This window comes from Panthera tigris, chromosome A2, assembly GCF_018350195.1.
Source record: "Panthera tigris isolate Pti1 chromosome A2, P.tigris_Pti1_mat1.1, whole genome shotgun sequence".
Classification (NCBI taxonomy): domain Eukaryota; kingdom Metazoa; phylum Chordata; class Mammalia; order Carnivora; family Felidae; genus Panthera; species Panthera tigris.
The window spans coordinates 165,634,916-165,649,004 of NC_056661.1; the positions used below are offsets into that span (position 1 = coordinate 165,634,916).

General features: G+C 41.4%; 1 long non-coding RNA gene across 1 annotated transcript; it reads left to right on the forward strand.

Moving 5' to 3' along the window:
• The first annotated feature begins 483 nt into the window (after nucleotides 1-483).
• Nucleotides 484-13,367, forward strand: LOC122235878. The gene is made up of 3 exons (XR_006213977.1): nucleotides 484-622; nucleotides 2,774-2,910; nucleotides 12,935-13,367. It is a non-coding gene; the product is annotated as an uncharacterized LOC122235878 (long non-coding RNA).
• Nucleotides 13,368-14,089: the final 722 nt, after the last annotated feature.

Genomic DNA, 14,089 nt, shown 5'->3' on the forward strand with positions numbered 1-14,089 from the left:
CGCGCACACACACACACACACACACACACACACACACACAGAGGGACACAGAGGCTCCCTCTGGATGGCGAGACTGCAAGCTGAATATTACTTTGGCTTTAGCCTGGGACCTGTAAGTGAACAGAACTATTTTTAAAAACACACATCTGAAGCACGAATGGGTCTAGCCTACGGGCCGACTTCCAAGGCTCAGCCACCTCGTGGAACGGAAGTGGCTTGTACCTTCACACTGTGCTCCAGACTCCGACCTCGACGTCCCGCCCTGGGGTCCAGGTCTCCCTGGGCTGAAAGGTGTTTTCCAAAGTGCATGCACTCTGTGCTCCTGGAAGCAAAATCTCAGGGTAAATAGGAAGCACAAGCCAAACAGCACAAGAGCCCAAATCCGCACAACTGGGCGTTGGAGGGGGGGGGGGGGCTTTCCTTTGCAGGAGCCGACAAGGGTCTTGGTGGCTACTCCTCATCTGAGACACAGGACGTGTCAGGCAACCGTGCACGAGGGCACGTCTTCTCTTCTGTGTTCGCACCACTTTTACTGGGCTCTGCGTCTCGTAACCCCTGCTTGGGGCAACTGTCGTCTTACTCTTTTTGCCCATCCGGTGCGAGCAAGCTCTTTCTTTCATGGGTACGTAAGGTGATCGCGTTCACAAACACAGTATTTTTTACCAGAAGTATCGTATGTGCTTGTCTTGTTCTCCGACCGAATCAAAAGATGCTGCAGGTCACGGGCCTTTATCTATGCCTTGCACCCTGTCATGCCAGCATCATGCTAGGCACCCAGCAGGAGCCCAATGAGTATTTGTTGATTAATGGAACTTGAACCATGAAAGACAGCCCTCTTTGGGGAGTTCCATCCCTTAAGTGGGCCAATTAGCTTGTCTGCTCCCCATCACCACTGATGGGATATTGTGAATTACCCACGTCTACAATCAGCAGAGTCAGGTACTCATCATTGTGAATAGCTTTCCACTCATTCAGGCTACCAAAAATAGCTGTACCGTAAACTCTCATTATGCAGGATGATGTTAAGATGGGGTGTTCTAATTAATTAAACATTCGGGTCAGTAAAAAAGAACATATATATGCAGAAGCCCAGCTTTTACAAAATGAGAATCTCATAATACATACTTAGCGCTAAAAATCGTACCAAACATGATGGAGTTGCATCACTCGAGAATGATGGAGAGCCTCATCTTAGACCTTGTGCCGTGCACGCAGGGCGTCAGTTTGGAGAGAAAATCTGTAGCCCCATAAATACAGAGCATTTAAAAGGGAGGATTAAATCTTCCCTGACTCCCAATCTATCCGTAGAGCTCCAGTCTAATGTTCTAGGGCGAGCACTATTTTTTGGCACTGAGACTTACTGCCTTACGTGAACTCCCTGGCTGTTTTAATTCTGGACAAAGGGTGATCAAAGAATACTGTTTCTAGGTTTTAAAATGAATGAGAAGAAAGTTGGAGAGAAAATTTCCAGGGAGCTTGAATGTGAGGAATTTCCTCACTCCCCAGAATTTTGTCTCTCTTTACAGGAATTAATCAGTCAATATTCTCTCTTTAAAATTCTATTTTGGGCACACACATTAGCAGCCATTTCAGCAGGAATTAAAGTGGCTAAAATTAAATGTTGGCATGTTTATACAGTCTTTATTCAACTTTACATTTATTCATTCAAAGATTATCTAACAAACAAAAGACGAATGTATCAACTATTGTTTCTGGTTTTTTAGCTTGGGAAACGTAGGTTTCTTTGTGCACGTGCACGCAGAGGCATTTGAATAACAAAATGCTCTTAAATGAATAAAAGGACACGAAACATTGCGTGGTTCAGTAGATCTGTGGTTTGCACCTCTGGTCGCACGTTAGGATGACCCAGGAGTCCTTTAAAAAACCACACCCAGGCCGTGCCTGAGATTTGTTTTTGTTTAAATGTTCTGGGGCGGGGGCCCAGGCAGACACACTTCCGAAATCTGGGGAGCCTCTAACACAGTTGGGTTAAAAGCTGGGACTGTGGTAGACAGAAACACCGAGCTTCTTAATTAAACATGTATTAAAATGAGAAAGAGTTGGGGCGCCTGGGTGGCTCCATTGACTGAGTATCTGACTTCGGGTCAGGTCATGATCTCACGGTTCGTGGGTTCGAGCCCCGCGTCAGGCTCTGTGCTGATAGTTCGGAGCCTGGAGCCTGCTTCGGATTCTGTGTCTCCCTCTCTCTCTGCCCCTCCCCTGCTCACGCTCTCTTTGTCTCTCAAAATGAATAAACGTTAAAAAAAATTTTTTTTTAAAAGAGAGAAAGATTTGTCTTCTCTAAACGGGAGAGGAAATTGACATTTCTGTGGGCAAGGATGACTGGATCTCGTGGAGGAATATTTGAGGAGGTGTGTCCCACGTAGCTCGAGAGGCACTGAATGAACCCTGAGATTCTGCGTCATTCTCCCATCTCAGCCTCCCTTACGCTGATGCTCCAGATAAAATTCCAAAACCTTAAAGAAAAACAAATGAACAAACTCCTCTCATCCTTCTACTAATCTCGAAGCGGCCAGATTCCTCATCAAAAGTACTGAACGCACAAGTATCCCATAATTGGCTCCCACGTACTTACACTGTGCACACAGGTCTGTGAACCAGATAACATCTTGGGTGCGTGTCTGCGAGGAGTGGCGCTAAACGCTTCCGTATCACGACATCAAAGCCGTTCAGAGATGAAAGGGCATCTGAATATTTGCATCATAAACAAGCTTTACATACTAGATATTCCAAGAATCTTTCATTTTAACAGGTGGAGAAATGAGGACAGGAGCACCTCCGTAAAGCACAGAGCCTCACTTGTGGTTGCTGACTCAGTTGGTGTGGCTTTGATAGAACCACTGCAATTAAGCGCCGTGATGAGCAAGGACTTGTTCGGCTCTTCATAAGGTACACGGTGTTTACCGATCCCCGGTTTACGCGATAAATCTATCGTCCTTGGGGCACAGCTGCAAATACATGTTTACAGGGACGATTCTCAGTCCGGGGAACCAGTTTCAAAAATGTTATGTCCTTTTCTGAGGTTCTGTAACTTAAAAGGGGCAGCTGGGTACGTTTCAACCTGCTTCATGCACGGGAAGACGTGGGTTGCCGGTCCCTGGTCGTATCCCTCAGGACTGCTTGGTCTGTGAGCCAGGACAAGGGGGCACCCAGATGCACACCTGCCCTTCAGGCTTCCGGCTGCGTGGCGGTGCGTGTGGATCCGCACTCTTGACCATGGTGGTGAGATGCCTTGGTCGGGGAGCAGGGCTGCCCTGTCTGGGTGCCACACACCTATTCTCCACTCGTGTGAGGCAAGGCAGGGGGGCAATCAAGAAAGACATAGGAGTGTACTAGGTGTCTTTCAACTGTACCCAGAATCTTTGAAAGAGTCCCACTCACGCTTGCTGGATTAGAGAAACACTTCTCTGAGATGGCTTTCGAAACAAGGACAGTCATTTCTTCGATATTATCATCTACTTTACACACAGCAGACTTACACACGAAATATTTCAGGGGGACTGGGTGGCTCAGTTGGTTAAGCGTCCGACTTCGGCTCAGGTCATGATCTTCGTGGTCCGCGAGTTCGAGCCCCGCGTCGGGCTCTGTGCTGACAGCTCAGAGCCTGGAGCCTGCTTCGGATTCTGTGTCTCCCTCTCTCTCTGACCCTCCCCCGTTCATGCTTTGTCTCTGTCTCAAAAATAAATAAATGTTAAAAAAAAAATTACAAGATATTTCACGAAAATGCCTCTCCACTTAAAATAACGTTATCTAGGGGCGCCAGGGTGGCTCAGTCAGTTAAGCGTCCAACTCTTGATTTCAGCTCAGGTCATGATCTCATGGCTTGTGAGTTCAGGCCCCACATCAGGCTCCATGCTGACAGTGGGGAGCCTGCTTGGGATTCTCTCTCTCCCTGCCCCTCCCCCACTCACTCTCTCTGTCTCTTTCTCAAAAATAAACGTTAAAAAATTAAAATAAAAGGGGCACCTGGGTAGCTCAGTCAGTTAAGCAACTGACTTCGGCTCAGATCATGATCTCAGGGTTCGTGAGTTCAAGACCCCCATCGGGCTCTGTGCAGACAGCTCAGAGTCTAGACCCTGCTTCAGATTCTGTATCTCCCCCTCTCTCTGCCCCTTGCCCATTCACACTCTGTCTCTCTCTCTCTCTCTCTCTCTCTCTCTCTCTCAAAAATAAATATTTAAAAAATTAAAATTAAAATAAAATAATATCATCTAACATGGCAACTACCATTTGTCTTAGAGATATGTTTGGAGCACCAGGAACTTGGAAATATTTAAATAAATCAGTTATGTAATGACACTGAAGAGAGACATTCATGTTGGCATCATTAAAGATATTATTATTTCATTAAATGCATGAAAGAAATACCAAAATGCATTGTTTCGTGGGCCACCCTTCACCCCTGAAAAAGCAGCAGGTGCTGGCTGGGAGTGGACTCAGCTAAAGACAACCTCGTTAGACGGAACTGACCTACTTCCTGGCATGCCGCTTCCGTCCGCTAACATTCACGGGGCTTTTATTTGGGTGGCTTTGGGATGATTGCTATTTGCTAAAATAAATATAAGAAGGTATCCACACTCTCAGAACCCGGGATATTCTGCTGGGAAAAGTGAGACTCAGCGATCAGATCAACCGTAAATGAGACTGTGTTCTGATGGGCGCTGAGCGTAGTATGACAGGAATGTGCCAGATGTTGACGGAATCCTGCGGAAGTTAGACTAGCTGCAGCAAGGCCGACACTGAGACGTGACCCTCGCTGTTCTGCTCCGGACGATCTGCCCTTCCTCCTGGACAATGACACAAAGGACCCTGGTGCTATGGTCGGAGCAGGGTGGGTGAGGGCCACAGATTAACATAACTCAACATGTTAGACCAGCCTCCTCCATTTTAATCTCTCTGGGGTAAAGGCACAACATTTCTAAGACGTCTCAGGTTTCTGCGACCCGACAGCGACAAGAATGAAAGGGTCCTGGTACCACTAGGGGTTCTCTGGACCGCTGACGGCTGGGCTGGAAGCAGCTACGAAATCCCCATTCAAACCCGTCTTCTTCGTCCCAAGGCTCTGGCCACACACTGACCTACCCAGCCGTTCTGCATCCCTTCAGCAGGACCCAGGACGACGACCCTTTCTACCCCCTGCAGACCACGGGAAAGCCAGGGGAATGGCCACAGGCCCACACACTCCCACCGGCCAGCCCCACACTGTGCTATGGTGCCACCTCGGCTCTTCACCGAGACAAACCCAGAGCCCCTCCCAGAGCTCGGTGGGAGGGGGGCGGTGAATGCCCCTTACTCTCCCTCCACACAGTGCTCTCTGGAACCTTGCCTCTGTTGGGGCAAGAGAGGGGATAAGGTTTTCTGTCCACTCCGTCGCCCCTCTTCCGCTCCCTCCTGTCCACAGCCCATTCAGTCAGAAGCAGTCAGCTCCTCACGTCCTGTGCCCTATGCCTTGGGCTTCCCCCACCTGGCACGTGAGGTCCACTCCGTGGACCTACACTCAGTGGCCTAATGGGGATAAAGGACCTCAGAAAAGATCTCCTCCCTTGACAAAGCCTGGAATTCACGATGATTCTGTCATCGTAAAGAGCCTACTTGGGATATCAACAGATGAAAATCAATGTCCTTTTATTTCTACCTCTGTAACGACGTCAGGCATCTGCGAAGGGGTATCTCTGGGAGAGGGGGGTGACGGGGAGTGGCGGTGGACAGGAGCAGCAAGGGGAGCTGCACGTTAAGGTGCGTTTTAGAGCACCGCCATAGTTTAGCCGTATTTATTAGCTCTTTCACCAGATGGCCAGGGACGCCTTCCTGGAGGCAGTGGAATCCGAACTTGGCGACTGGGGATGAGCAGAACACGGGTGAAACGTTGGGTTGCAGAGGCAGGGTGCACACAAACTCAAGCAAAAGCCCAGAAAGTTATCATGAAAAGTGTAAACCGCCTAAACACTTCCGAAAACCGGGATTTGTGCAGATACAGAATTCCCTGAAGCCTGTCCGAGTTTGGTATATATGCAGACCTATCACCTTCACTTTCTAGCCGATAAAAATCTGCTTTTGCAAATGGTTGCCACGAGGCTCCGCAAGGTCCCCAGTTGTCATAGAGACCTCCAGCAGTGACTCCGGGAAGCAGAAAGTGCGTTTACTGAATCAAAGGGTAAGCATGCATTTAATTTCATAAGCAGCTGCAGGACATTTTCCAGAGCGGCCGCAGCACATTACAGATCCACCAGAAATGTGCTAGAGTCCCAGCCACTCCTCTTCTGTTAAATTTTGGTCATTCTAATGGACACGGAGTGGTGGGCCAATGTGGTTTTGGGTGCATGTTTTTGATGGCTGTGATGCTGAGCGCTTCTTCTGTGCTCCCTCAGCCATGTGCGCACCTGCCTGGGCAAAGTGACTGTTCAGGTCTTTCACCCATTTTTTGAAATTTTTTTAATGTTTATTTATTTTTGAGAGAGAGAGAGAGAGAGAGAGAGAGAGAGAGTGCAAGCAGGGAGGGGCAGAGAGAAAGGGAGACACAAAATCCAAAGCAGGCTCCAGGCTCCAAGATGTCAGCACACAGCCCAACGCGGGGCTTGAACTCACAGACCGCGAGATCATGACCTGAGTGGAAGTTAGATGCTTAAGTGACTGAGACACCCAGGAGCCCCATCACCCATTTTTAAAAATAAGTTGTTTCTTTTTTATTATGGAGTCTAGAAATTGCATCCTTGATACAAATCCTTTGTCAACTTTACGTCTTGAAAATATTTTCTCCTAGTCTAGGTTTGCCTATTTTCTTTCCTTAAATGTGTTTTTCGTGAAGAGAAAGGTTGTTTCGTCTTAAGTCTAATCAAATTTTTCTCTTATGAATATTATATTTTATGTGTCCTGTCAAAGAAACGTTTGCCTGCCTCCTATACTATAGAGATATTCTGCAATGTTCCCTTTTAAACACTTGCTAGCTTTAGTTTTTACTTTTGCATCTATGATCCATCTTGAATTAATTTTTGTTTATGTTATGAGGTTGGCCAAGTTTCTTTCTTTTCTTTTCCTGTATGGGCACCAAGTTTTTCCAGTAATATCTGTTGAAAAAACTTACTTTTCTCATTGAACTTCTTAGTTGCCTTGGTTAAAAACCACCTGACCATACGTGTGGGCTCTAGAATCTCTATTTTATTGTTCTAACTACATCTTCTTACACTAACACACGGCTTGATTGCTGTACTTCCTAATAAGTCTTGACATCAACTATACTTTGGCTAGTCTATATTCTAGTCTATATTCCTTGTGCTTCCATATCAGTGTTAGAATCAACTAATTTTTAAAATTCTGAGATTACGACTGGCATTGCGTTGAAAACAGATCAAATTAGACATGACAGTTTAACAATACTGAGACTTGCAACCATGCATGAATGTGATGGATGTATCTTCATTTATTTAGGCATCTCTATTTTCTCTCAGCAAAGTTTAGTAGTTTGCAGTGTATATATGTCGCATGTCTTTTGCTAACTTCATTTCTAGGCATTTTATGCTCTTTTGACACTATTATACCTGATTGTTTTATTTTCTTTTCCAGTTGTTTACTGCTAGTATATAGCAATTCAATTGTGGTTTTGAATATTGACCCTTTTATCCCAAGACTTTGTTGAATGCACACATGTGTCCTAATAAGCTGTTGTTATTGTCAATAATTTAGAATTTTCTGTGTAAACAGCCAGGTTGTACATGAACAGGACAGTTTTACTTCTTCACTGATAATCCATATGCTTTTTATTTCTTTTTCTCATCCCCCTATGCTGGGAGGACCACCAGTACAATGTTGAATGGAAGTGATGAGAGCTTAAGTTGTCCCCAGTCTTATAGGGAAAGCATCCAGTCTTTCAACATTAAGTATTATGTTACATGAAGGTTTTTGTAGCTGCCTTTTATCAGATTGAGGAAGTTCCATTACTACTTTCCTGAGAGTTTTTATCTTGAATAGGTTTTAGTTTTTTATCAAATGCATTTTCTGCATCTATTGAGATAAATACATCATTTTTTCTTTATTTGACAAGTATCGTGGATTATATGGATTTCCAAACACTAAACCAACTGTACACTCATAGGATAAAGCTCATTTGGTCATGATGTATCCTTTTTTTAATTTTTTTTAATGTTTTTATTTATTTTTGAGACAGAGAGAGACAGAGCATGAGCAGGGGTGGGGCAGAGAGAGAGGGAGACACAGAATCCGAAGCAGGCTCCAGGCTCTGAGCTGTCAGCACAGAGCCCGATGCGGGGCTCCAACTCACGGACTGTGAGATCATGACCTGAGCCGAAGTCGGACCCTCAACCGACTGAGCCACCCAGGCGCCCCCATGATGTATCCTTTTAATGTATTGTTGGATTCAGTGTTCTAGCATCTTGTTAAAGATTTCAACACCCTTGCTCCTAAGAGGTAGTAGTCCATAATTTTCTGTGATCCTTTTGTCAGGTTTTGTGTCACAATCATGATACTCACATAAAATTAGTTGAAAATTTTCTTTCTCTATTTTCTAAAAGAATACTGTAGAATTGGTGATGTTTCTTCCTCAGGTGTTTGAAAGAATTCACCAGTGAAACTATCTGGGCCTAGAGTTCTCTTTGCAGGAAATTATTCTGGTAGAAAGTTTAAGGTCTTTCCTAGATATAAACCTAGTCAGGGTTTTTCTTTTATCTTACGTCACTTTTGATAAGTTGTATTTTTAGTTTTCAGTATTATTTCAGTTTTTCAGTATTATTCAGTATTCAGAATTATTCAGTATTAAATTTATTGGCATAAAGTTGTTTATGTTTCCTCATTATACTTTTAACGCCTGTCGCATCTATAATGATCTCCCCCTCTTTCATCACTGATATTATTAATTTATGTTTTCTTTTTCTGAACTGTTATTGCCAGGGATTTATTAATTTTATTAATATTTTCAAAAGGCCTCGTTGGGGAGTGTTGTGTCCTCCACTGTTTTTGTCCCTTCCTGTTTCATTTATTTCTCCTCCTACCTGAATCATTTTCTCCCTTACAGTTACTGTGGTTTCACATGCTCATTTTTTCTCTAGTGTCTCAAGGGGGGAAATTAGATCATTGATTTAAATCACTTCCTTTCTAAAATAAACATTTTGGAGTTGTAAATTTCCCTCTAAGCACAGCTTCAACTATGTTCCATAAAATTTTATATGTAGTATTTTCATTTCATTCCGTTTGAATTATTTCTCTTTTCCACTGTGATTTCTTCATTGACATTTCAGGTTTTGAAGTTCATCATTTAACATAAATATTTGTGTTTTTCTAGAGCTTTTATTGTTATTGATTTCAAATGCAATTCCATTGTGGCCATAAGACAGATTCTGTAATATTTCAATCTCTTGAACTTGATTAACCGTTGTTTTATGGCTCAGCATGTGAATTACTATGATAAGCTTTCCATATCTGCTTGAAAATAGCATGGATTCTGCACTGTTGAGTGGAGTTTCCATAAATGTCAATTAAATCATTTAGATCCTATAATTTAGATTTATAATTTAAATGTATAGATTTATAAATGTATCGATTTTAATCATTTATTATTTGGATCCTATATCTTTACTGACATTTTGTCTAGTTGATTTTACAGATTATTGAGAACAGAGTTTTACTATGACACTGCATTTATCTCTTTTCTCTAATTTTTTGGTGCATGAATTTTGAGTCTGTTTCTAGCTTTGTATACATTTTAATTACTATGTGTTGCTGATGTAGCCTTTTATTATTATAAAATGTCCTTCTTTACTTTTAGTAACATGCTTCGTTTCAAAGTCTATTTTTCCTAGTATTACTGTAGCTACTCCAATTTTTAATGATTACTGTTTGAGATTTATCTATCTATCTACCTATCTATATATAAAGTATATCTCTTAAGACAACATATAGTTGACCTTTTTTTTTTTTTTAGAGATTGCTGTGATTTTTATTCAATTTGGGACCCTGATTAGAGTAAGAACAGTGAGAATTATGCCTTCCAAATATCGCGTTAATACTACATCATCGTGATATGGCTTCACGTTGATTGTATATAGATTGTATTTATAAGCCTGACAATCTATGCCTTTTAATTGGTGTTTTAGTCATTTATATTTCTACCAATTATTAATATAGTTTAATTCAGGTCTACAATTGTACTATTTGTTTTCTATCTGTCTTATCTGTTTTTGGTTTCTCAGTTTCTCCTTTCTTGACTTCTTTTAAGTTAATCAAATTTTTTGGCATTCTATTTTAATCCCTGTATTGGCTTTTTGGCTACATTCTTCACATTTTTTTAGTGGTTGCTCTAGAGATTACAATGTACATCTATAATTTATTAGAGGTTTATTTATATTTACTATTGTATCACTTCATGTAAAATATAGGGAACTTACAATACTATAATCTACATACAATCCTATCTACTTATATCTATAGTATACAATACTATATTACTATAATACTATCATCCCCCATGTGCTATTGCTTTCATAGATATTATAGGTACACACATGATAGAATAGTTTTATGACTTGTACTTTTAAAAATTCTTTTGTCTTCTTTAAAAATTGAAAGAAGAGGGGCACCTGAGTGGCTCAGTCAGTTAAACGTCCGACTTCAGCTCAGGTCACGATCTCACGGTTCATGGGTTCGTGTCTTTCTCTCTCTGCCCCTCCCCTGCTCATGCTCTGTCTCTCTCTGGCTCTCAAACACAAGTGTTAAAAAAATTTTTTTTAATTGAGAGAAGAAAACTATCAATATAGTGTTTACCCACACATTTACCATTTCTAGTGATGTTCACAAAATCTTCTGGATCCAATACCCACCTGTTACTTCTCTTAAATCTGAAGAACTTCTTTGGCATTTATTAGATGTGAGTAAAAGCTCCATATGAATTACCCTAGTGCTTGTTTATCTAAAATGCCTTTCACATTCATTTTAAAAATTGTGTTAATATGTTTTATTTAACTCAACATATCTAAAATGTCATTTTGACATGCATTTAATGTGGGGTGCCTGGGTGGCCCGGTAGATTGAGCTCCTGACTTCAGCTCAAGTCATGATCTCACAGTTCGTGAGTTTGAGTCCCTCATCAGGCTCTGTGCTGACAGCTCAGAGCCTGGAGCATGCTTCGGATTCTGTGTTTTCCTCTCTCTTTGTCCCTCCCCTGCTCATGCTCTTTCTCTCTCAAAAACAAATATTTAAAAACTTAGAAAAGAAAAACTTTTTAAAAAAAAACATGCATTAGATGTAGTAAAATTATTATTGAGATAGTTTACCTTTTTTTATTAACACTAAATCTTTCAAATTTGGTGTGTATTTTACACTTATGTCTCCATTCAAACTAGTCATATTTTAAGCGCTCAACAGCTTCCACCAACGGCTACTGAATTAGACAGCACAGTCCTGGAATGTCTTTTTGCCTTCAATGTTGAAGACTAGCTTCATGGATATAGAATTCTAGGCTGATACTTTCTTACTGCATCACTTTAAAAATGTCATTCCATTGTCTTCTGGTCTCTATTGTTTCTGGTAAGAAATCTGCTGTCAATTGTCTGATCCTTTGCCTTATGGAACATGCCATTTTTCTCTAACTGCTTTTTAATATTTTATATTATTATTTCAGTAACTTGACTACCATATACCTAGGTGTGTTTTTCTTTCCCTTCCCAGGATCTTTGAGCTTCTTGGATTTGTAACTTCGTATCTTTAATCCAATTTGAGACACTATTAACCATGATTTCTTCTGTTCCATTATTTTTCTCATCTCTGTTTTGGGACTGTAATTACACATACATTGGACTACTTGATATTTCTGCACAGGTTTTGGAAGCCCTGTTCATTTTCTTCAATGCTTTTTTGTTCTTCAGAATTGATCACCTCTATTGATCTATTTTCAAGTTCACTGATTCTTCTGCCACCTTCATTCTTTTGTTAAGTCGATTCTGTGAAGTTTTAATTTCCCTTATTGAACATTTAAGTCCATGACTTTTATGTACAGTTCTTTGCCAAAGTTGCCACGTATTCATTTATTATGCATCTGTTTTCCTTCAAGTTCTAGTACACCTTTATTAGGTGCTTTAAAGTATAGATCTGCTCATTGCAACATCTGATTCATTGAGAGTTGGTTAGTTGCTGCTGCTTCTTTTTTCTTGATTATGAGTCACATTTTCTTGTTTCTTCGTGTATCTGGCTTTTGTATTACTATTAAATACAAGTCATTATGAGTAAAACACTGTAGTCTCGAAATTCTTTCATACTGATCTAGAGAATGACTTTTATTTTAGAAAGTAGTTAATTCAGCCGGCTCAGACTCCTTGCTCTGAAGTACGTAACAGCTAGAATCTCTGTTTAAGTACATGGGCTTTCAGATGCTGCTTTTTCACCAGATTTTCTGGGAACTCCCACACACAAACATACTTTAGCAGTCAGCCATTATTTGGGAGGATTTTATATGCAGATTTGGGGCACTGTCTCTTTCAGGATTTTCCCTCTAACTTTCTAGATGACCTATCAGCTCCAAATTCTCTATTCTAACACCTCAGTCCAGAAACACTACAAGGTTTCTCCTGGGCAAAGCCACAGGAGTGGTACCATGGAGTAGCTTAGGCAAAAAAGATGTGAACTCAAAATTTTTACCAAGTCAAGTGCCTGTATTTAAAAGGCAGCCTCCCCTCCAGTTATGCCTATTATCAGTGACACTCCTTTGCCCCTTGCTACACACATAGATGTTGTTCAGATTCTTTGATTATCTATGGGATAGTTGATCTGACGAATCTATTCTGCCATTACTACAACTTTCAACTTCCACATAGTGGATTTTGAGTCTATTCTTATAATAATTCAATAGTTCTTACTATCAAGCTCTAACCTGAACCAGCATGAGATGTTTCTCTTCCTTTCCTTTTTCCAGCAGGAGGTTTTACAGTACCTTGAGGAATTCCAGTGGACCAGATCATGCCAGGACCCCCGGTGGAGACTTTCTCTCAGATGCTGAAGCCAAGCCAAGCAGAGCAGTCCAACGACAAGTATTGGAGCATTTCTAAAAATCTGCCACCCCCTCCCCACAACCACCTCCAGGGACAATATTTTGAAGCTCATGTTAATTGTATCCCTTAAAATTCATTTGGGGGGAAAATACCTGATAAACTGGGAATCTTCAGGAAATCTATTCCTGAAACAAAATGTCCCTTTCTTTCTCCCTTTCCTTACCTGGTTTAGAATTAGTCAGCCCCTTTTTACTGCACTATTCTACTACAAATATTGTAACCTGGCTTCATTTGGCTAGAGCCCAAGCCTGGGAAGAAGCTGACCATGTTCACAGCCTAGCTAATCATGCCAGTGTGTCCAAGCTTTATGAGTGTCTGTCTTTCTTTTTTTCTCTATAGGACAATATAAATTTAGAATGAGAGAAAAATACTTAATTTTAATTCTGATATTTAAAAGAAAACCAGCTATCACTGCTATGTATCTTGATGAAAATAATATGGTAATCATTTCTCAAGATACAGAAGGAAAAGAAACACTCACAATGAAATACCACTACATCCCACCAGCTTGACAATACTAAGTGTTGGTGAAAAGTGGAGCATTTGTAATTTCCATCAAATGAATGTCATTTCATTTGTAATTTTCATCATTTCTGTGACACAAAGATACAGAAAGAGGGACTGATGGGTCGGGCTGGCCTGTTATTCAGACCAACCTAGAGGCGTTAGAAACATGAGGGCAGGAGGTGTGTTTGACATTACAGGTGGGTGTGAAAACTGTCACATCACTTAGGAAAATATCTGACATCCACTGGCAGTGATGAAAATTACAAACACTCCTCATCTCCCCCACACTGAACACTGTCAATCCCATCAACCTGTAATGCTGAATATGGACACGCTCTTCAGTCAGGCAGTTTCACTCTTTGTTTACTCCCCAAACAATCCCATGCAGATGTACAATAAGACCTATGTCAAAGAACATTCTTTGCACTGTTTTTATGCAATGGCCAAAACTTGAAAACAACATATAGAGATCAATGAGGGAATGGATAAACACATTTTGGTCCGTCCATACA